The sequence below is a fragment of the Cavia porcellus genome, unplaced genomic scaffold, assembly GCF_034190915.1.
Source record: "Cavia porcellus strain 051 isolate PalLab524CR breed Dunkin Hartley unplaced genomic scaffold, mCavPor4.1 scaffold_15, whole genome shotgun sequence".
Classification (NCBI taxonomy): Eukaryota; Metazoa; Chordata; class Mammalia; order Rodentia; family Caviidae; genus Cavia; species Cavia porcellus.
Window position 1 is genome coordinate 17,802,190 of NW_026947498.1, and position 23,948 is coordinate 17,826,137.

At 33.5% G+C, this 23,948-nt stretch overlaps 1 protein-coding gene across 3 annotated transcripts in view; it reads right to left on the reverse strand.

Annotated features, from left to right (window-relative positions):
• Ncam2 (neural cell adhesion molecule 2) overlaps window positions 1-23,948 on the reverse strand; it is a 448,375-nt gene that overhangs the window by 230,883 nt on the left and 193,544 nt on the right. The gene's annotated exons all lie outside the window — the stretch shown is intronic.

Genomic DNA, 23,948 nt, shown 5'->3' on the forward strand with positions numbered 1-23,948 from the left:
AAAAGTAGTAACAGATTAATTTACTTAGGTGTAAGTTAATTCATGCAGATTGAATTCATAGGATTTCCCAAGAAAGCTTCTAAAGCTTGATAGTAGCTATGTTGATCTGTTACTAATAATTAATAAATCAAATAGCAAAGGAAAAGTAAGTGGTTCTATGAAGACATGTCACAAGGAAAAATATAGGTGGACTTAATGTAGCAAATGATAGTGAGGAGATAGTGAGTTTGAGCTGATGAATAAATCTTTATAGAAAGCCTCCATGTTTTTTAGTTGGACAGTGAAATAATCTTGCTTATTATGTAAACCAACTTTGTATCAATTTGCTGTTATACTCAATACAAAATTTATAATCAACTTGGAAATTGACCAGTTCTATTGGTGCTATTTTTATTTTATTTTTTATAGTTTTAGAAATTTTGGAATCTTTTACAATTGATAAAGTTCACAAAATGAACAGGAATAAACATAAAAAAGTAGTAGCTCCTTCTACTTATGTATATTTTTTCAAAGTTAGTGAAGTTAATTTATATATGGAATACAATAAAATCTGATACTATCAAGCTATGAATTGAATTTCCTTACAAAGCTTTTGATATGTTTCAATCCCAAATAGTTCTTACTTGCTAAAAGCAAAATTGTGAAATGCAGAAATACCTTCATTAAGGCTTATAAATATTTGATTAGTGAAAAATCCCAAACATAAAATGCTTTTATAGCTTTATAACTAAAACATATACCAAACCCGTTTTAATACCAGTCTCTAGTTTTTTTTGCCCATGTATCTGATGCAAGGTTGTATGTTTAGGAACATATTTGCATAATGAAATATGAAATTTTATGCCATATTTGGCTTGTTGTATAGACCTGTAGAGACTGTCAACTGTTTTCCTAAAATATTTTACTTTTAAAGTTAGAAAAGGACACTATACAATAATAACCATAGCCATTATGAAAGTAAATCATAGAATTGAAATACATTTAGGTGCATTTTGCCTATTAGAAAGTATCTCTTTGAATTAAAAAAATCTTCTGAATAATTTATTCTTCATTTATTTAAGGTCTCTGCAAAGTAACACCAATGATGACCTCTTCGTCAGGCATTTCCTGTAAGGCAATCTTTGTGGATCACATGTCCTCATTTTGTTTAAAGGTTCCACTCCTGTAGACTCTCATCAATTCTCAAGAAATCCTGGGACTCTGGGTCATTAATATTGAGTAAAAAGTGTGCATATGATTCACAACAAAAATAATCTACAAGTGAGAATTGTAATCTCTAAAGTTATTATGAGTTGAAAATCAACGTCGTACTTTCTGGAGTATTGTAAAAAATATATGGAAGACAATAAACCAACTTCAACATTCTCTAGGAAAATAGTTAATTTAAAATATGTTTAATTTCTTTTGTATACATGCTCTCATTTAAAAGATTTGTAATGCATATCGAGTATCTTTCCTCACAGAATGCCCTCCAGATCTTGTCTCAAAACTAAGTTAGACTTTTCTGTCCTCATGCACATTGAATCCTGTATTTTTTCTTAGCACTATATATTTTTACTGTTTTTCTTTTGCTTTGTTTTTGGTTTGCTTGTCTATTTTGACAGACTGTAAGTTTAATTGAAGCCCTGTCTTATTTCTACAGTAATTATGGTACTTCAGGGTAAATTATTATGTGGTTCATAGTAGACTGTTAATAAATGAATAGATTACTGCAAAAAATCCACTACACATTTTATTTCAACATTTTATTTAGAAGTATGATCAATACTTATAAATTACTTTTTGCCTAATATTAGCTACAAAGTTTTAAGTATTTTAATTAACCTCTTTTATTTATGAGCGGCATATACCTATTGAGTATTTGTGTATGTGAAAATTATGAAGCTACAATGCCATAAATTAAAATGGACTCTTCATAATACACAATAAAAAATCAATATCTTAAAAGTTCATTTATTAGTTCTGATAAAGGTATTCTATTAGATCATTAGATGTAATTATATTTTACTTAATGACAAAAAGTCTGCTGTTGTTATTTTGGTTAATATTTCTAAATATAAAAGTTTAATATTTTAGAACTCAAAAGAAAAATAGTTTTCATGTTCGATATGTTAGGGTTGAATGATACATAATTTCTAATAAGTTTTTTTAAAACCCAAAATTGGTGATGCCAAAATGTGTTTTTCAGGTACAATACTCATTAAAACAGTTATTTTAGCTGGGGATGTGTCACAGTGGTAGACATTTGCTTAAGATACTGGCAAGACCCTGGGTTCAGCCCTCAGCATCACAGAAAAAGAAAACAGACAAACAAAACTTCTTTCTTTCTAAGACGTTCTTAGTTTCTAAAACTAAGTATTGTGTCTAGAATGTGGTCCAGTGATAGAACAGTTACACAGCAGAGTGGAGGGCTAGGTTTACTATCCAGCAAATACCTAAGTAAATAAGCATTCAATATCAGTGTGCAGATAGCAGTAAATAATAAATTTGATGTCTATCTTGACACAAATGACATGAAAAGTGATCAATTCAGAACATTAGATAACCAATTTTACTAAAAATTCTCTAAATAGAGAAAATGACATTACATAATTTTGCATTAAGTTTAAGAAGTTTATAAAATATATTTTGATACTTAAAATTTGAGATCATTTTTCAAACAGGACATTAATGTGGGGACTCCAGTTGAAATGAAGTGAAATAAAAATATTATGGAAATTCAATGCTGTATGGAAAACAGATGACAGAACATAATTTTTAAAGTGACTACTAGTGGGATATTGTCACAGCTACCAGCCTGATTGTGTGAACGTAACCCAGGGATTACACAGATGATAAAGGATAAAGAGTGACATGCCAAGCCAAGGAGAAATAAAAAAGAAAGAAAGAAAGCAGAAAAAAGAAAGAAAGAAAGAAATCAAGCAAGCAGAAGAAAGAAAGAGAGAAAGAGAGAGAGGAGGAGAGGAGTGGAGAGGAGCAGAGAGGAGAGAAGACTAGAGGCGAGAGGAGAGGAGAATAAGGGCTAATAAAATTTAACCTGCATGTAAGTCACAGAAAAAGAAGCACTTCTCAGGCTTAATTGATCCAAGAGAAAGGGAAATGCCACATAAGGATATGGGTTAATATTTTAGGATGATTACCTGCATATATACTTCTATCAAAAAGAAAAAGCAGTGATGTGGGAATTTTTAACAAAGTCTCCAGAACACTAGAATGGAGACATGTTTAGTCTCTAAGAGCCAAAACATGAAAACTATTTCATTTTCAAAAACACCAAGAGACTTGAAGGTTGCTTAAATCTAGGTCAAACAGAGATGTTTACCGACACCAGTGAAAAGGATTATATGAAAAATTAAACTATGCTGGCACAGTGGTGAAAAACAAAACCTTTCATAATTATTTACTACTAATGTTTATATTTCATGAAAAATTACAAATATAATTTTATATGTGTAGCAAGTGTTTAACTAGTAATGGATGCTTTCAACTCAATAAATTTAGTTTTCCTAAGTTCACTGGCTATATTTCTAAATCACTAGACCCCATTCATCAGAACCAAACTCATACTCTGACACTCAAACTGTGACTGTCATCGAAGGCAAATAAGCCAGTATTCAAAGCTGGCTATATCAAGTGATCCTCTAATAATAATATAAAAGTACTTAGTTCTGAGATTTTATAACTAGAAATGTTGAAATATCCTATTTTAATATATAACATGATTACTATTCCTGAACCAATAATAAGTTATTTTTGCCCCAAACCTTAACTCAACTATTAGTGTATATATGTGTATATGTACACATTGTGAAAATTATTTCTCCCAGGGTATAGTAGCATAAGCCCATAATTCCAGGACTCAGGAGGCGGAGTAAGAAGGATTGCTGTGAGTTCATGACCAGCTTGACTTACTGAGCAGGACCTTGTCTCAAAAAATAACAAAGAGAAAAAAAAAAAAAAACAAGCCCAAAATCTATTACTCTTCATTTCATATGATTTGAGTATAAGAAAAAATCAAATTTACATTTAAGTAACAGCAGTTATGGCAGGAGTCTGGAACGTTTAACTCTCTGAACACTTCTCAATGTTTCTATGAATCACTATGAATCAAGAATCATCATAGAATTTACATTCTTTGGAAGATAAATGCTATTAAAAAGCTTACATTTATCTTTTCAGTCTGGGCATGATGTTGTAGCCCTCAGAAGGCTGAGACAAGAGGACTGCAAGTTGAAAGCCAGCCTGAACTACACCGTGAAAACTTGTATCAAAAAATCCAAAAGAAAAAGTCTTTAGAATTATACATACAATAGTAGTGAAATGATCGTTTTAAAAGACATTCCTAAGTTAGAAGCAAAACCCTATCTCTGAGAAACAAATTCATCTGCAAGCAGATTTAATTTCAATAAAGCAAATTTGTTTTTTCCTAATAATAAAACATGGTGAAGAAAGACATTATTGTATTGGGGTATGCTGGAAAGGAATAAATGTACCAAAGCTTGCACTGAAAATATGCATGTAAGTTGGTATGCATATACTCAAGATTCCATACAAAGAGGGCCAGTTGTTTGGAAAACTTACTCTTTAACAGATGGATAAATAACACATTAAGGTAACAGGTGTTTGACTGAAAATGAATATTTAACAGCATTAAATATTCATTTCCTATTATTATTTCACAAATCAAATAAAATTATTCTACATGATGATTATTTCGATGAATACATAAATTTCAAGTTTCATAAACCAGATAGTAAGTTAACACCATTTTATCCTAAACTTTACTCTTTCAGCAATTTCTAAAACAAGTAACCCATGTAAACTATCTTTAAAACATAAAGACACACATAGTCATTAACTAGAAATAGTGATATACAGTAATGTTATAAGATTACAGTTAAAGTGAGCCAAGATGTTTGGCTCTTCTTTTATATTTAATTTTTTAGTCTATTACTTTCTCCCCAAGTGCATATCTCACACTGTGTTCCCAGGAAGTATATAACAATGATACACATATTCCTGTAAGTTTTCATCAGAACTTTAACCATTAAATTATATAAAGGGTAAGTTCCACATAAATTCTACAGTAGTTCAATTTATTAGGTAATATTTTGGATGTTACATGCACATCTCTGTTTCATGAAAAGTTCTGTTAAATATATTGCCCTCTCTTGTACTAAATCAGTTCTATGGCTTCTAAAGTTAAGCAGTTGGGTACTTTTGGCATTGGAGTTTTACATTTTTCTTAGTGCAAATCAATATACCTCAAGTTTTTAGCAATGATTAATTTCCAGTCACTGATCTTGCCATCATTCTTAATTACTGAGCACTTTTGTGAGGGTGATGCATCTTAAGTATTCAACACACATTGGTGAAATGCCTTATAATATTTTATAACTGCACAAATTATTACTGCATGGCTCGTACTTCTTGCTCTTTGAGAAAACTCACTGACCTATAACTGAGGATCAAGTAGGAAAACATACTCTGTCCATGGTTTTGAACTGCACAGCTGTCACCAGAAATGTTGTTATTAAACCAATATTTCAGTATATTACATAAGTTATTTATGTGCTTAATTTATAAACACAAGGAACTGTTAAGAAAATTGTTATTTTCCAATTTCGTGGATGAAGCGGCATCTGGGAACGTTTTGAGCATAACATGATTCAATTTTGACAAAAACTGTTAAAAATAAATTATGGGTAAGTACCCTCCTGACAGCAAAACAATTTACAAAGACGAGTAAGTTACGCTTGGTATTTCCCATGGCAGTAGACTGACAGCAAAGAAGAGACGAGGTAGAGAAAACAGAAGAAATGTCACATCACAATCTGTGTACCTTTATGATGAAAGCACATCGTGAAGTGAAGGAAGGGCCGTAACATCTTTAGGCCTCAGGCTTAGATTTCATGATCTACTAGTACAATGTAATGGAAACAAAATATGTCTCAGTGATGAGGTTACCAAGCTTCATGTTTTAAGCAAGAATACTAAAATTCTAGCAATACGAAATTATCTTTATCATTAAAATTGCAAAAGTGAAAAGCAGTTATTACAAGATGGTTAAATATTCTTAAATATGCTAGAGAATACAATCTATTTCTTTTAATTTATTAACAAATGTTTCTCCAATAAAATTAACACAATACATTATTATTATTATTATTATTATTACTATTGTTGTTGTTGTTGTTATTATTATGAGACAGGGTCTCACTATGCAGTACAGACTGGCCTTGAAATCACTTTAGAGTCCAGGCTGGTATCAAACCTGAACAATCCGCTTGTCACAGCCTCCTCAGTGGCTGGGATTACAGGAATTTGTCACGATGCCAGGCTAATTTTCTTTTCACAAATAAATGACATTTTATGAAGACAGATGATTCAAATCTGGTACTTCATAGCTGTGACAACTTAGGCTAAGCACTTACAATGTCTATGCTTCAGATTACTCACTGTTAAAATAAGGAAGACAATTCCAGTGTGCATGCATATTTTTCAAATGAATCAATATATCTAGAGCTTTTAAAGCAGTTTCTTAACATATAAAATGTTTTAAGCAATTCTATACCTTTTATTGTTGTTAGACAAGATTTAACATAATCTTTAAAACCTTGATGAAGTGATGATTCAGATAAACTTGAGCTAGCTTTCAAAACACAGCTGAGATGGCTAACTTCATCTTTGTAGTAGTTAAAATTGATGCATGTAACGCGGTTGATAAAAAGTTGATAAAACGACACAACCACTGAATGTGTCTGGAAGTGGGAAGGGATTAGATTCATACTCCCTGCTTCTCTCTCTGACTTCAGCCCGCCCTGTCTTGAGCTGTTTCTCCTCTGCCGTGCTGCCCTGCCTTTGAGCTAGTCAACTACAGACTGAAACCTCTACAAAATGAGAGGCAAAATAACTCTTTCCTTCTTTAAATGCTGGGAATTGGTTGTTCTGCCTCAGTGACAAGAAAGACACCTTCATGTCACCAATGGTATCATAAACTCCTTCTGGGGGAACAGAGCCTATCAGTGCAGGGGATTTTACTGTGAGGCAAGACAGCACCTCGAATTACAGTTCCCAAAGCCTTTTACCAACAGTATTTGGTGCGAAGCACAGATAGGGTTAAACCCAAACAGAAAGCCACACTGGAAGGGGACAAAAACAGTGAGATGAGCCCATGACCTCACCAAAGTTCAGGCTCAGGTATCAAAGGCCTTCCAACCTCAGCACAGGAGAGCAGCCAGAAATAGAAGGCAGAGAGCCACAGACTGAAATCCTTGGTCTGAGATCCAACTCCAGGAAACTGTTCTTTCTTAGAACAGCTGCTGCCGCAGCCCTGGAGGCTCAAGAGTCTACAGCACTGAGATAAGACTTCACCAGCAGAGAAGGTCTTACCACCACACTACTGGAGTGATCCCAAATCCAAGGACACCCAGAGACAGCATCTGGAAACTACTAGATTTTCCAATGGCCCATATCCTACAAAGTACATCTCACTTTTCCCCATAATTCATAACATCAATATATCTACTTTTGTCTTTGGCCTTGAGACTAAGGATGCAGTCTTTTGTTTTGTGTTTTCCTCTTCCTTAGAAAGGGCCAGAGGAGGCTATTTGTCTTTGTTGTTCAGAAATATCATCAATTTGTGAAGGCACAGGCTAAGAAGGACCCAGAAAGTTCTTACCTTCATGCTGGTTACCCTTTTCTTCCTCCTGCTTTATTTGTTTCAGTTTGTCTCCAACCCACTACCTCTCAATCTATTTTATGAACAACCAGTAAACAGTGTAAAACCAAACGGACAAAGAAAAAAATGGACAAACATAGACAAATGAGAACATATCAAGCGGAATAATAAAAATATATACAAAAAGGGGCTGGGGATTTAGCTCAGGGGCATAAGCGGCTGCCTTGCAAGCAGGCAGTCGTGAGTTCGATCCCTGGCACCAATAAAAACGAAAAAGACAAAAACAAACAAACAAACAAACAAACAAAAAACTATACAAAAAAGTAAAAAGACATCAGAGTTGAGACAAGCTTCAGAGTGGAGAAAATGTATGTGTCAATAAAGTAATACATAAAATGTATAAAAGAATTCAAAGAATTCAGTAGTAAACAAAGTGAAACAAGACCAAATAATCTGGCTCAAAATGGGCAATAGATCTAAAAAGATACGTTTCAAAAGAAGATATACGAATGGCCAATGTGAAAATACAATGTTCATCATTACTATTAAGGAAAGACAAATCAAAAGCACAAAAATATGTTATTTCATCTCCACAAGGAGAGCCAAGATCAAAAGGACTAAAGATGCTGGCAAAGATGTAGAGAAAAGAGAAACTGCACACACAGCAATTATGAAAAGCTGTGTAGAAGTTTCTGAAAACATTAAAAACAGAAATAAAACTTGGTAGAGCAATCATACTGATGAGTATATATCCATAGGAAATGAAATCAGTATGTCAAACTGACACTTTTACTCTCATATTTACTGCAATATTAGTCACAATAGTCAAGATACAGAAACAATATGAGACCATCAGCTGAAAAATACATAAAGAGATTGTGGCATACACACACAAAGGAATAGCATTTGTCTATAAAAATAATACATTCCTGTCCTTTCCAGGATGGAACTGGAAATCATGTTCAATGAAATAAACCAGGCACAGGAAAACAAGTGCAGCATTATCTTCTTTGAGATGAAATCTAAAAATGTTGATCCAACAGAAGTTGAGTATAGACTAGTGATTAAAAAATCAGGCAGAATAGGTCAGATGGAGGAATCGGGAGAAGTTAATCTATTGATACACAGTTACACTGAGGTCAAAGGTAGAAGTTATGATGTTCTATTGCATAGGAGTACACATAGATTAAAAAAAACAGGTCCTGAATATTAAGGAGTAAAGGAAATAAGATTTGAATGTTTTCACCATGGGAAATGATAACTATTTGAGGGGGATACAGGTGATTACTGCTTTAAATGAATAAGCAGAAAGAGAATATTGAGTTGCTGCACACAGAGCTAACACTAAACACCACTTCTTTTGTTTTTCCTTCCAGGCATAAAATACGTCTCTAAAACATTACCGATGGTTTCCAGGAAGGTTTTGTTTTTATAGTACATTATGTAGCAAACACACACAAAAAATTATTTTGTGTATTTTAAAGTTTTGTACATATTGTGTAATAGTTTAGAGGCATTTTGAAAAATTAGTGTCGTACAAATTCACTCAATATTAAATGTCTAAATCTTTGTTCATGAGTCATAAAGACATACATACTTCAGCTTTTCACTGATATAGCTATTGTACTGTGGATCTAAAGGACAGTTTATAGTTTTTCTAACTAAAGAATATTTAGGTTGATTCTACTTTCCTCTTACTATAGGTAGTGTGATAGTAAAAACAAAAACTTACACATTCAAGTGATTCAACAGATTAGATCTCAGCCAAAAAGTGCTGATAATGTTAAGAAAGTGAATCTTCAATTTCCAGGGTGTAATAAATTGTACTTTATGTCTCATTACTCATGTGTAACAGGCTCTGATTTCTGATAAATGCTGCCTCATTTAAGACTTAAAGAGTTTTTTCCAAACCCCACAGTGTAAATGGTATCACTGCTAAAATGAAATTGCTGGTGATGTAATTATTGGGCATTTTTTGTTTGTTTTATCTGTCATCTGTTGACTTTTTTGGTGATTTTCTGTAAGATTTATTTCTTTTATTATTGAAGTGTAGCTTTTCCATTTCTATATCTCATTCATTTTACAATAACACAGCTTGTGGTTATCCACTATGGGTCATCTTTCCTCTACATTTTATCATTTTCATCACTACAATGAATTTTTTTAATTTTACAAAAGTAAATTTAAAATGGTCATTGGATGTATTATTTGTATTGCCCACTCTCTTAGTGGAATAAGAAGAAACTCTAATTTCAATGGTTTAAAATTTTATTAAATACAATGTTTTTAGCTCATTCAATGAGGGGAGTTTCCTTTTTTTCTATTTAGACAGCTAATTGTCTTAGAATTACGAACTGAATTATTGCCTTAGAACGTTACAAGTTAATAGAGCTTTTAATTAGATTTAAGACCTGATAGACTAATTCCCTGACTTCCTTCCCCAAAATGACATGTATTAGTCATAGAAGTTTACATTTAAAAATAACATTTTAATTTCAGAACTCATATTCACTGAAAAACTTTTTGAGATTTCATTTGGGGTCACACTGCATTTCTTAATTTTTGAGTACCAATAAGACTTTTTAGTCACTGTATTTTCTTGGCAAAGAGGAAGAGAAAGAAGAATCAGCATGCATGTTACAAAAGGATTGGAATACAGGAAAGGAAGTGAGTGTACTGGGCACAGCAAAATCAACCACTTCATAGACTCCCCAGGGTGGGATCACCAAAGTGCAAGGGGGTTTGGTACTGCTCAGTTCAAGAATGATGCGAATGATGTAAAGCCTTCAGGGAAAGAAGAGACTGGTATATACTTTGGCACCCTCTCTCTCCATCCCTTCCCATAAAGTCAAGACTTCACACAAAGCTTTGGTTTCTAGCATCGAACATGGAGTTAACATTCATCTGTCTCCTATTAAACATGCTTGAAGCACTTTTCACATAAGTGTCTTGACAAAAGTTCCTGAGTGACTTGCACACACAGTCATACTCCCTTTCCTGGTCTCCTGATCCCTCCTTCACAGAGAGGCCCTCACATACTCTCTTTGGGATTACAAACCAAGTAGGTTTGAAATTCATCCAAATGGCAGGCCTTTAGCATGAATGGCATTTCATCAGCATCTTGACACAGGAGCCTGGGTAGGGATTCCTTGCTCCTTGAGGATTTCTGCTAAGTCATTTAACAGTTGTGAGATACTCCAACAAGTAAATAGGTATGTGTACGGGTGTGTAAGTTCCTTTAGAGGAAGAAGCCAGGAGCCGAGTTTTGAGGAAAGATGTGGTCCCAAATAGGAAACAAAAGGAACAGGACTACAAAAGAAGATTTGCAACTCTCCACTTTAAAAAGAGCCTCCCCAATTTATTTTTCCAATACTCTTGCCTCGTGGAGAACCTCCCATAAGAGTGGTTTGGCTATTTTTCTCTCAATACAAAAATAATTTTGTAAACAATAATACCCCTAAAGAACATGGGGAAAAGACAAACACATTATATTTACAGAAACTAGGTAATCTAGTAATAATAAACTCAGAATCTCAGTAAAGTTCTACAAAGCCAAGAAAAATACAATAATTAAGAAGGGTGCATAATTGGGGGAAACAAGAAACCACAATCAGATACATACTACCAATTGCATTCTATTGCATTTTTCCCATCTCAACACAGGGAGGCAGGGTTGCAGTGATGTTGTAGCACGTAAACAAAACTCTCTTTTTCTCTTTTAGCTACCAACACACTATTAATCAATACCGCAGCAGGACAAGACACCAGTTCCTGCACCACAACGATGCCCTGCATTATAGGTCTCTCTGGAAGCCAAGGATGTTGAATGGTTTTGAATTTTAGTCCTGGGGCAAAGGATATAGCTCAGTGGCACAGCATCTACCTGCTTCCTGGCAAATGTGAGGTCCTGAATTAGATTTCTGGTACCAAAATAAAAGAGAATTTTAGTGATTGTTTCATAAAGCCATTCCTTCACGATATGGAATGAGTACAAATGTATTGGTCTTAAAACTCAGCCTTTCCAACTCATTCTTAATTTTTTTAAACAAATACCCTGTTGTGCATCGTAGAGCTAGGCTTCTCTGGTGAGGGATAGATCAGATATATCAAGCAAGGCCCATGTCTAGAACTAGACAATCATCACATCACCTCACCCGGGCTTCCTCTTTGGGCTTTGCAACTGCCCCAACCTCTGCTAACTTCTCTGTACTTCCTTCTCCTGTTTAGACTAATTGCCAATTTTCCATTAAAAATAAAGTTGCGGGGCAACCTCTGCAAAATCTACTCTCCTCTGAAAGTTTTTCAAGATGGAGGCGGTTCCAAGACTCAGAAGACTCAGCTCTTATTGGCAGAAATGAGGCTGTTCACTTCATAGGCTATGCATTCCAAATGTTTGCTAGCCACAGTGATAAACAGAAAGAATCCCTGCAGTGGAGCTGCTGCAGACTTTCCCTGAGGTTGCTAATGTACCTGAGAACACAGGGTGGGAATGAGGGCCTTAGGAAAACACCTACAAAAAGTACAAAGCCAGAATATTATCCTACCAAAAAAAATGTAAAATGTACAAGGTATGTCATTCACACACAGTACAGCTCACATGCTAGAGAAAGTGGGACCAAGGTGCAGTTATCCAAAGGAGTAATTAAATAAAATCACATTTGCCCGAGAGGGCTGGGAGTGAGTTAGGAGGAGCAGGTCTGCAGCTGTTCTCAGAACCACGCTTTTTGCCTGTCTTTAAAACTCACTGCGTGGAACAGTTTCTAGCACTACATCAAACTGGGTTCTCATGAACATTTCACCCTAGCATGGGAAATATTATTATTACACATCCATCTTTAGCAGTTAGGTTCTAGGGTGGTTCCCTCAACGCCCTCACTTTACTAAGAAAGAGCCTGGCTGGTTCCTTGCCTCTGAAGGAAGACAGGGTGATGATGGGAACCCAAACCTGAAGTACATAGCAGTGCCAGTTACACCAACCCACCCTAACCCAACTTTCTACACTGTACCAGCTGATGCCTGCTCCTTGAAACTTCCTGCAAGAAAAAAATACCCCCAATGCACTGCACTGAGTTGGGCCTCCAGAAGCAGGGAGCGCGGCTGAGTTCTTATTTTTCCAGAAGTAGACTGGCTTTTACCGAGAACTGGGAGCCTGTTGGGTCTTCAGTGGACATCAGGTCACCCTATGGTTAATGGTTTGGCAGAAGTGGCACTTCTTTTTTTTTTTTTTTTTTTTTTTTTACTGGGAAAATATCTGTTGAAGAAGTGGCACTTCTTAGGCTGGGGTGGCAGCCTGCATTCTCTGGCGTGCTGTTGTAGACCAGCACAGTTGTAGCATCTGTCTCCTATGGATCTGTGTTTCTGCACGTTCTTTCTCTTGGGCGCCTCTCATCCCAATACAGAACACCCAGCCAGGACCAGTGGGTGACACGCATGGATTCCAGGTCCTTGACAGACTTTCAAAGGTGAACTCTACTGCCTCACCCCTTCAGGCTCTGGAACTCCTCTATGTGCAGCTTACAATGCTGTGCAAAGATGTCCAGAATGGGCAAAAGAAGCTGATCCCTGTGTGCCCATTGAACTGTTTACAGGTGCTGGCACCATGCAGCAGCTGCGGCTCCTCGGCCTTCTCTGCCACTTTGGCACAACCACCTGCAAACTGCTAGTTGGATACCTGGACATGCAGTTTATGGTCATCAGCTGAGCCCGTGGTTCTGGGCACCTGGCTGGGTGGCTGATGGCCACAGTAAAATCCTGAAGCAAATAGGTTTCTTAATTATGTTATGAAATCATGCATCCAATGGTGAATTTCTACTAATGATCATTTCTTACCATTATTTAGACCCTCAAGGCTTTAATACATCATATATATATAATTTTATTACTAGGTGAATTATCACATTTAAATTCAAAATAGTAGCCTTCTTTTTGAAATTAAAGTTTCCCTATGGGGAGATTTAGAGTAACAACGTGTTCTTTTGTGATGAATAAATTCAGTGGTACAGGTGAGCTGGCTAATGGATCTCAAATTTGCAGGTAGATTTTCTTAGATTTTCTGTCATCAATGAACTGCAATGACATGCTTTTGTTCCTTTTTAGTCCCTTTAAGTCTTTAATTGTGCTTATGTCACTGTTAGGCTTACCAACATCTTCAATGTTATGTTTAATAGAAACAGTGTTGGCAAAGTCTCTCATTTCTCCCTTTATTAATTTTCTTTTACACTTTAAATGGAATGTGACCTAACTTTTTCTATCAACTATATTTGCCATAGGTAGTTGATCATTCCACTTTATTAGATTAAGGGTGTGGCTTTAGTGGGCACGGAGGCACACACCTGTAAACTCAGCTATGCATCAGGCTGAGAGAGAATGATCATAAATTCACACCAAGCCTAGGAAAATTAGCAAGATCCTGTCTCAAAATTTTTTTTTTAGCAAAAGGGAAAGGAAAGAGGATTTTTTTTAAGTCAAAAAGAACGGAAAGAGGATTTAGCTCAGTGGCACAAGATGGCCTAGTATGCATAGTCTTGGATTCAAGCCCTTGCATCACAAAAATGTTGGCTTATTCTTGCTTGCCAATACTACTTATAAAAATTTAAATTCCTTCCATTTTTCAAGTTTTAATTTTCTCACATAAAGTAATTCAGGTAATATTTTATTTCTGTGTCATTTACTTCATTTGTCATTCTGGTCTCAAGAACCATCTACTTTCCTATAAACGACATGGTTTCATTCTTCTTTATGGCTGAATAATGTTACATTGTGTATTTATGTCACTTTTCTCCATTCACTCATCTACTGGTGATCATCTAGGTTTGAAAAGCTTACTTATAGAATTGAGCTGTTAGAAATACAAGTGTGCATCCATCACTAACAGTATGTTTAACTCTTTCAATAATGTAGTCAGGAGATGTGTACAGAATCAAATTGAATCTCCATTTTTAGTTTTTAGACCAGATATTCACCAACAAAATATTTCAAAATCTTCCATTTTTCATATCTATTTGAGATAATAATGTGCATAATTTTCTTTGAGTCCTTCTATCCATTCATATAGTGAATTGTATTATTAGTTTTTCCAATAGCAAAGCACCCTTATTTTTGTAGTTTAAATAGAAGCTGGTAGTCAATTAAAAATTATCTTTTGAAAATGTATTCATCTATACTTCTATAGAATTCCAAATGTTCTTTAATTATTTTCATATAGTGATATCTCTTATTTTTAAGCAGTTTGTCCTGCATGAAAATCTATCATAAATATTCAAGTATCCATGGTCTTAGATAAGTCCAGTGATCTCACTGTCTTTTTACTATTCGTAATTACATAGTGCTTTATATATCTTTATTTTTAGACTTTGCACATCAGACATCCTAACAATTTGAAATTCCTGTGTTAAATTTCATATATTATCCCCTCTTGATCTTCGCAAATAAAACTGTCAGAAATTTCAAAGTGTTATACTTTATTGTATTTAATCAAAATTAGTCCTGGGGCAAAGTGTATTTACATATTTCACAAACATTTGTTTATCAGGTTTATTTTTTGTTCTGCATATTTTGGAATCCAAAACTAAAAGTGATAAAAAGTATAAACAGGAATAAAATTCATATGATTAATAAATACAAACATAGAATTTCATAAAATCAAAAAATTTCTTCATCATAAAAATGATCAATAAGTTGAGTTTAGAAGAAGCATATACCTACACAATAAGATCATATATACCAATTTCACAGCTAAACTCACACTGGGAAGGGAAAATTTGAAAATTTTCCAAATCCAGAAATGATTGAATATCTTTTCTAACAAGATCCAAATTGACACAGTCCAGGACCAGAAAAGAATGATCACTTTCTATATACTGCCCTAGTGTCAAACTTCTTCTGATTGATTTTCTTGTGGATTTAATGAAAATTCTAACAAATGTTTATAGTTAAGTGAATTTTTGGTATAAAGTTACGTATTACATCTAAAACATATTTAGCACTTATTTATATGTTTTTCTGCAATAATTGTAATCATATCACATGAGTAATTTGATTTTTAAAACAATTCCCTGGTGAAAGACATCTATTGCAAACTATAAACCATAGACAAAAAATGGTATTTTAATATGCCTAGTCTACATGAACTATAATAGCCTATGTATTTAGGCTATGACAAAGACATTTTATATGCAATGGAGTATGGTAACATAAGAAGCAGAATGAAGGGGGCCATTCTTCGTCTCTCCTAATAAATAAAATTGCTCAAAGAAACAAGACAAATGTTAAAGATATTACAGTATTTGATAACACCCATGGTAGAAGATTTTGCTTTGACTTTCTGTACTGACTCTCAAATTGCTGCATATTGGAGTCATAGGGGCTTCTTTTTAAAATAAAAATGTCATTGCAGAGCTCTGCTATGGTAAGAAATGGTGTATAGAACTGTAAGCCTTTCACTCCCTCATCTTGTCAGACACTGTGTTCAATAATTTATCTTTTACATAGCCTAAACCACTTAAATTGTACTTGAAATGTGATAGTTGTAAATCCACTTTCTGTTTCATTTTCTTCTTCTAGATGCTTCTTTGTTCTTCTTGGACATGTCATTTTATCTCTGTTTATGTTACATTTAGTTTGGCAGGGTCTGATATACAAAGCACTAGTTTTTGAATCTCACTAATGTAAGTATTTTCTTTTTCAGTTGTGTGCCTCACTCCCACTCTAGTCTTAAAGGAACTTTCAAAGCAAGGCCATTTCCATAGTACTGACACAATTTGGGATGTATTATATAACATCACATATTCATTCAGGATTTACATTATCCGGTTTTATAAAATTTTAAGATACTTCATGGACCACAAAATATCATCACTAGTACTATCTAAACTGGCTCTTACCAACATGAAATATGCAAATTTTGTTTGAAAGAAAGAAGGGTAGTAGTTTCCTTCATAGTTTATCACCATTTGTTTTATACGCCTAAAACTGTAAGCTTAGCTCCAGATTAGAAAATGTCTACATACATTTACAAAACATAGATGAATGAATCCATTATGTTATGTAGCTCTCAATATATTAAAAGTTAAAAAAATGAGTAATTTTTAAAAAGTAATGTGTTAGTGAGTCTGTTTTTACTAGTTCAATGTCATTTTCATTCTATATAATTTTATATTAAATGTGTGTTTACTTAAAAAAAAACACACGTGAATTTATATAATGGTGATTAAATACAATATAATATTTAACCAATTCACTTTAATGACTAGTTGAAAGTGAGAAACAAAGGAAAACTGAAGATATACTTTCTAGGGAAATTACCAACAGAGCATGCAATAATTAATTTCTGAAGGAAATGTCACTTTTTTGAAGGATCTCTAATAGCTCAAAACAGAAAAAAATTATACTTACCAATTGTGTAATTTTTAAAAATAATTGTTCTTTGCATTACTGGGGAGATAACTTGTGCTGATAAATTAAGATTGCTTGTAGAGTAATCTTGGAATTTAATGCACATAAACTTTAGTGGGTTTTTGTTTGTTTTTTGTTTTGGCTTTTTTGTGGAATGAATGGATAAAGATCAAATAGGAACATTAGGAAGCTATTTTGAAAACAAAGAAGAGTTAACACAAAATGAAAGAAAAGGAACAGAGAATAAAGAAGCAGTCAAATAGTGCAAAGGAAGAGAAGGACCTGAAGCAGAAAGAGCTCTGCTTAGTCCAAATAATAAAATAACATTTAAGAACAGGAAAATGGGTAAAATTTAAACCATAAATATAATGGAGAAGTAATTTCTGTGGTAGAACATTAGAAAACACACCCAGGTCATAGTCAAAAGCTCAAGAAGAAATGTGTAAGGTGTTTGGAGATGTGTTGTGGACTATATTAAGTGTTTTGCAAATAATATTCATTTAAACATATAATATCCCTGAAGCTTATACCTAGGTCACTGCTACCTACATATAGGCAAGCAAAACGGAGATCTATATGTCATGCTCAAGATCACAAGATTCTAAGATAAGTCTGTATCCATAATCTTTCTCAAATTTGGCAAAACACTACAAGTTAAAGAAATTGTAAGAGAAAAGAAAGAAAGTCCAAGAGATTATAGAAGAGAAGAAAGAAATTTAAAACCCACAAGAAGAGATGAAAATAGCTTTCATGGTATTGTCTAGCTTTCTGTTAAAAATAGTACGTGTTTTGTTTTAAAAGCCCTTGATCTGCTGATCTTTTGGATCTTGGTAACATTTGAGTGAATGGTTTCAAAGATGTTGAATGGTTTCAAAGATGTAAAGGTACAGGGAACAGAGACATCCAGCCTCCCATGCAGGTCCCAATTTCCAGCAGAAGGGAGTAGAGTAGCTCAGGATTTTTGAACGTGACTCTATCATTATGGACAGAATAATTCCTCACTTTACTCTAATTGTTATGTGTACAAAGGTATATATATAACATATATATAAAACACTAAGCAAAATAAGTTATAGTATATAATCAATTATTTATGTTCCAAAACACAAGGAGTCTTTAACATGAGAAAAACACATGTTTATATGTATGCATGTTTTTATGATAAATCAGGAATGTGATATTAATATATTATTTATACACCCATTATTGTAGCTATTCAAAGGTGAGTATGTATAAAATTCAAAATTTTGTGTCAAAATTCACTATTTTGTGTCATATCCATGGGAAAATTTTTTTCTCAATTTTATAGATTACTTCTTAATGTAAGGGAGATTAAGTGTTCGGCCTGTAATCTTGCAGTCAGTATACACATGTACTAGGATATTTTATGTCTTCCTTTCTTTCTTTTTTAATTCTCATTACAAAAATGGCACCGAGTCTGGAGTGGTATGAAACCTGAGAAACCAACAATGGGAAGGTTGAGGCCAGAGGATCCTCAAGGCCATCCCAGGCTGCGTAGAATTCAAGATCAGCCTGAACTACAGCGAAAGACCTAGTTTAAAAAAAAAAAAAAAAAAAAAAAATATATATATATATATATATATATATATATACCAAAACTTAATCACTGAAGAAAAGTCTATTACTAAATGTACAGATTCTGATCAATGGGACTGAGAAGAAATCTTTGGAATACCTATAAATTTAAAAGCCTGAATGTTTCTCCCATTTTTTATAATACAGAAAATACAGGGGAGTCTCTTGCCTTTAAAATATTGAGTTTTTCTTTGAAAAAACGTGAAGCTATTCTATTTTGAATCTTTTCGCTTCATTTTGCTAATGATTTGCATATCAATTAGCTCATTATATTTTCTTTGCACTATCTTCACTCAATTAACTTTTATGCAATTGGCATTATTAAAAAGATTTTATTCTTTCTTCTAATAGGCATTGGTAGGATATAAGAAATTTGAATGTTAGTGACTAAAGTTACATAAGTTCTCAGATCTGCAGAGTAATTTATTCAGTACTAAAAAATATAACTTCAGAAAGCCAAAGAGTTCCGCATATGAATGAGAATGAAAAAATAAACCATATGAATTCAAACAGTCAAATACAGAAGGGGAACAAAGATAGTATATACACTAAAAAAATTAACTATATGAGGAGTTAGTGGTCATCTCATTATTCTAGGACTACATAAAAAAGAAAAGTTACAATTGCCCTATAGTTCAATGAACACTACATAATGTAATCAAAATTTAAATGAAAAAGCAAATGATTAGAAGCTAATCTTCGGACCAAATTAGCTGTATTCACAGTATGTGCTTTTATGCCATGGCAGTAAAGTGTTCTCTTTAATTATAATTACTTTCTCTACATCTCTACATGCATTTCAAAATTACATATTCTTTAGTATTTGTTTTAATTCCATACATTTTACCTGATGAATAGGAAAAAATCAAGTTATATCATGTACAGGTACAAATTCCCTATAATGAATGTGATCATTATGTATACCTAAAATGTACCAATAAATTAATTTAAAAATTTTACCTGATGAACTGCCAAAAATATGTGACTTGACTAACAATTCTACCTATCTATTAAACTTAACATAAATTTTAAAATGTATTTAACTGAATACATACAAATGAATCATATTTTATGTTTCATATAATAAACTCACATTCCAAAGTAATATATTACTACGTGCATAAATCAGGTTTGTGTTCAATTTTTACTAACGTTTAGGCTCCATGATTTAGGGAATGAGAACAATGTATATGTTTTGTCCTGGTAGGATATCATTTCTGTATGTATAAAATTCAGTGTCTTCTTGTAGTTTTGCTGGCTCTCCTAACTTTAACTTGTTGGGGGTCTTAAGTGATTTCAGTATTATACATAGGTACTCTGTTATAAATGTTTCCTACTGAATCAAATTATTCCCATATGGCAGTATTATATGTATCTACCTGCTCAGGCTATAGTTCAAATTATTTTATGGTAAATTTCACACATCTACATGTTGCCGTGAAGATATTTTCTAGAATGTGTAAGGAAACAATTAGAAACCAAACAAAATAAAATATCCTTTCCAAGATTCCAGTCTAACAGTTTCTCCTGTATCTTTTAGAATTGTAAATATCCATAATCACATGAATTAATTCCTTGAATAAATCAATCTAGCTAGCGATATGTCTGTCTATCCCTCCATGTATCTGTCTACCTACCTCCCTACCTATCTACCAGTGTGTGTGTGTGTATATATATATATATATATATATATATCCAAGTATGTGTGCACATATTTACACACATATGAATTATTACAAATTATACATGCAAGTATGTGTTCACATATTTGTACACTAACGAATTATTACAAATTATATATGCAAGTATGTGTGCACATATTGTACACATATGAATTACTACAAATTATAAATGTAAGTATGTGTGCACAAATTTGTACACATACAAATTATTATTTCTATATCTCTCAACAGCTATGTCTATACATATGAATATATATATATATATATATATATATGTATCTGAATATATACTATTACATATATGCTACTACTGATATATAATATTCACATCATGGAACACCCACCATTTTGGACAAAGCCAAGTCAAGGGGTCCACAGGGCTGTTCCCCTTTCGGAAGGTTCTATAGTTGTTTGCAGAGTTCCCTTTTATGTGTTGTAGAACTGAAATTTCTACTTTTGTCCTGCCTTCCAGCCAGAGACTGTCATCACCTTTCAGAAACCACCCACTTGCCTTTGGCTTCTGCCCCCTTTCTTTCATCTTCAAGCCAGCTGACAGTCATCTTTTCTAAAGTCTGAGTCGCTCTGCCTTTGCTTCTTCCCTGACTCTTAGGATGCGTCCCACTGCCTGATACCTCAGTCTCCTCCATTGTATGTATGCAGGCCAATGTGATGATTTTGTACACATCAGGATAAGCATGTTAATTTGGCACCAGTTGAAGAATAACCTTAATTCTATGTCAAAGGTGTTACCCAGCAGTATCTAGGTTTAGTTTTGATTGCAATAACTAGAGGATGGGACCAATATGGTATCACTTTTGAAATTATCCTTACCACAAGGAGCAAATACATTTTCGAGGTTGTTTTGTTGCTGTTGTTGGTGGTATGGTTTGGATGAGTTTGGTTTGGTTTGGTTTGTGCAATACCCTGCAAACTTTCAAATTTTCAGTAGAGACACGATGAAATAAATTAGAGAAATAAAAATAGGTACTCAAATATTGATTAGGTACCCTCAGCATATATACAGGAATTGTTATTTCTATATGCCAAGGCCAGATGGGTTGCTTTTCACATCCTTGTTTTAAGACTTTGTACTCTGGGATTTGCACATAAAATTAGATCACCATACAAAATGTACCTGAGCATTGATTTTTCTCCTGATGTTGCTTATTCTGAGCTATCTCAATGCCCTGGTGGTGTTTTATAATAGGATGCTGTCACTGAATGTCAGATATATTCTTCTCTTCTTTGTTAATTTTCATCTGTCTGTACTCACATCTCCTGACAGCAGAAGCTGAATTTTCTATTGAGAGGAAAACAGACAGGCACCCTTAGGATTCTCCCTGTGCCTTATATTCCCACTTCAACCTCAATCTCCAAGGTTTCAATTAGCAGGTTTGATTTTTTGGGAAAGTTTCTACTAGCAAAGGATTAACAATTCACTTCTGCTCATAGACAAAACTTCAGTCAATCTTTCCAAATTACCTGTTCCTACCAGTAGATGCTGCAAATTATTTTTAGAATTATTTTGTTGCAACATTAATAGCAATTAACAGGCTTTGAAATATTAAGAGCCAGAAGAGCAGACATGTGCTACATGTCATTATTTTATTCTTAGTCCATTTTTAAAATTAGAGCATGACCTAATATAATACAGTCCCTTATTTCTTGTAACCAATAGAAAATGCAATGATATAAGTGGTAAGTTAGAAAACAGGAACTGTGCATATTTGACTCAGTCCCCCGGTGAACAGAATGGTACAGTTGGCCATTTTAACTAATTCTATAGCAATTCACAGGGTTAGTTTTGGATGAGTAAGTTCATCTCAGAGAAGGTTACATTGTGACCATTTATTTAGGTTATGTCCTTGGAATCAGTTTTAACAGTTATAAAGTTAAAATTTTGTTCTCCATTTGTCCAGATTCATGTCTATTTCTTAGTAGGTTTATAACCCACATGAGAAGAAAAAATATGATTAATTAGGACCATAAGCCAACAGTACCTTACATCTGCTCTGATTTTTTATTCAGTCTTCTTCAACACACTCTACTACTCAAGTTGTGATTGTCCTGCTTGTTTTCTTTAGTTTTCTCTGTGGAATGTATAGACTTGTGAGGCTAGATAATAGCGGCTTAGATTCAGACTATATGCTGTCTTCCTGATGCCTATTGCAGCATCTGACACACAGTCAAAAACCCACTAGTAATCTATTGACTAGTACACTCAAATGATATTTTGTTTGTCACTTAGGGTATAGTAGCCCTGATAATCAACCACCTGTAAAATGCAGAGTGGCTATTTTACTCAGCATAGTAATTATTTTATCAGCATTCTTAGGCAGCTCCTTTCAGATTTTAGCATTTTTTGCAATGCTATTTATAATTCTTACCATATAAGTGGAAAAAAGGAGAACACAATGACAAATTCTGCTTTTTATCCATGAAAAGATTATTAACATTTCACCACATTGAGTGGTAATACATGCAAACATACCTATGACATATGCATGCATATGTATGCACACACACACACACACACACACACACACACACAGCTGCACATAGATTCCCAGAAAAAAAGTGAATAAATGTATCCATGGGCAGTCTTTAATTTTTAGAGCAATAGTTAAGAAATATTAATTTACATTAGTGAGTTATCTTGTGTTCAAAATGACTCTTACATGTATTCTTCTGACACATATTCTTCTAACAGTATTGTTGGCTCTAATACAAACACAACCTTATGCCTATGTAAGTTGCATACAGTGCTATCAAATTAGTTTGTCTTGAAATTTTGATGTACCATGCTTTAAAATTTGCATAACAATAAACACATGAAATAATTTCACTAGCTTCACAGAGCCTCTAAGGTGGTTCTGTGAGTGTTCCCATTACTGCACATCCCACCATCACCACAGCTTTTTTTAGGCTTTGATCATCACAAATAAAATTATCAATAAAACTTTTGTGGATTTTCACTTTCAGTGTTTCACATCCTTGGATGCATTCAAAAATTTCTAAAATCAGCATATTTCCAACATCACATCATTCTTTTTTTCTGAGAGTTTCTTTTAGTGCAATTTCAAGCTAAAATTAAGTCATTCTAATCAGTCATCCTTAATTTCATTTTCCCTTTTTTTCTATAAACTTCCTATCTGTATTTGAAGCAGTAAATTTTGTTGATTTCCTAAAACATATATATTTACATATATTTTAAGATCTAAACCTTGATTACAAGCATTCTTTCTAAATGTCATGATTAATAGTACATCTTGCATTCCAAAAGATATGCCACTCTAAAGAAATTATTTGGAATTAAGAGAAAAAAAATTTAAAAAGAAAGTATTTTATTTAAGTAGGCAATTATTCTGTCATTCACATTAAATATATAAACTTACTCCAATTAACTTTTCACTATGACTTACATAATTTAGTAAATACTTCACAGAAATAATATACCATGGAAACAAAATTGAACCTGGCTCTTTAGAAATAGTGACATTACTGAAGAATGCAGACGATAAGTGGTTAACATACTTTTGGACTCACAAACATTTTTCACAAAATGCTTTGCTTGGAAGGAATTTAGTTCACAAAGA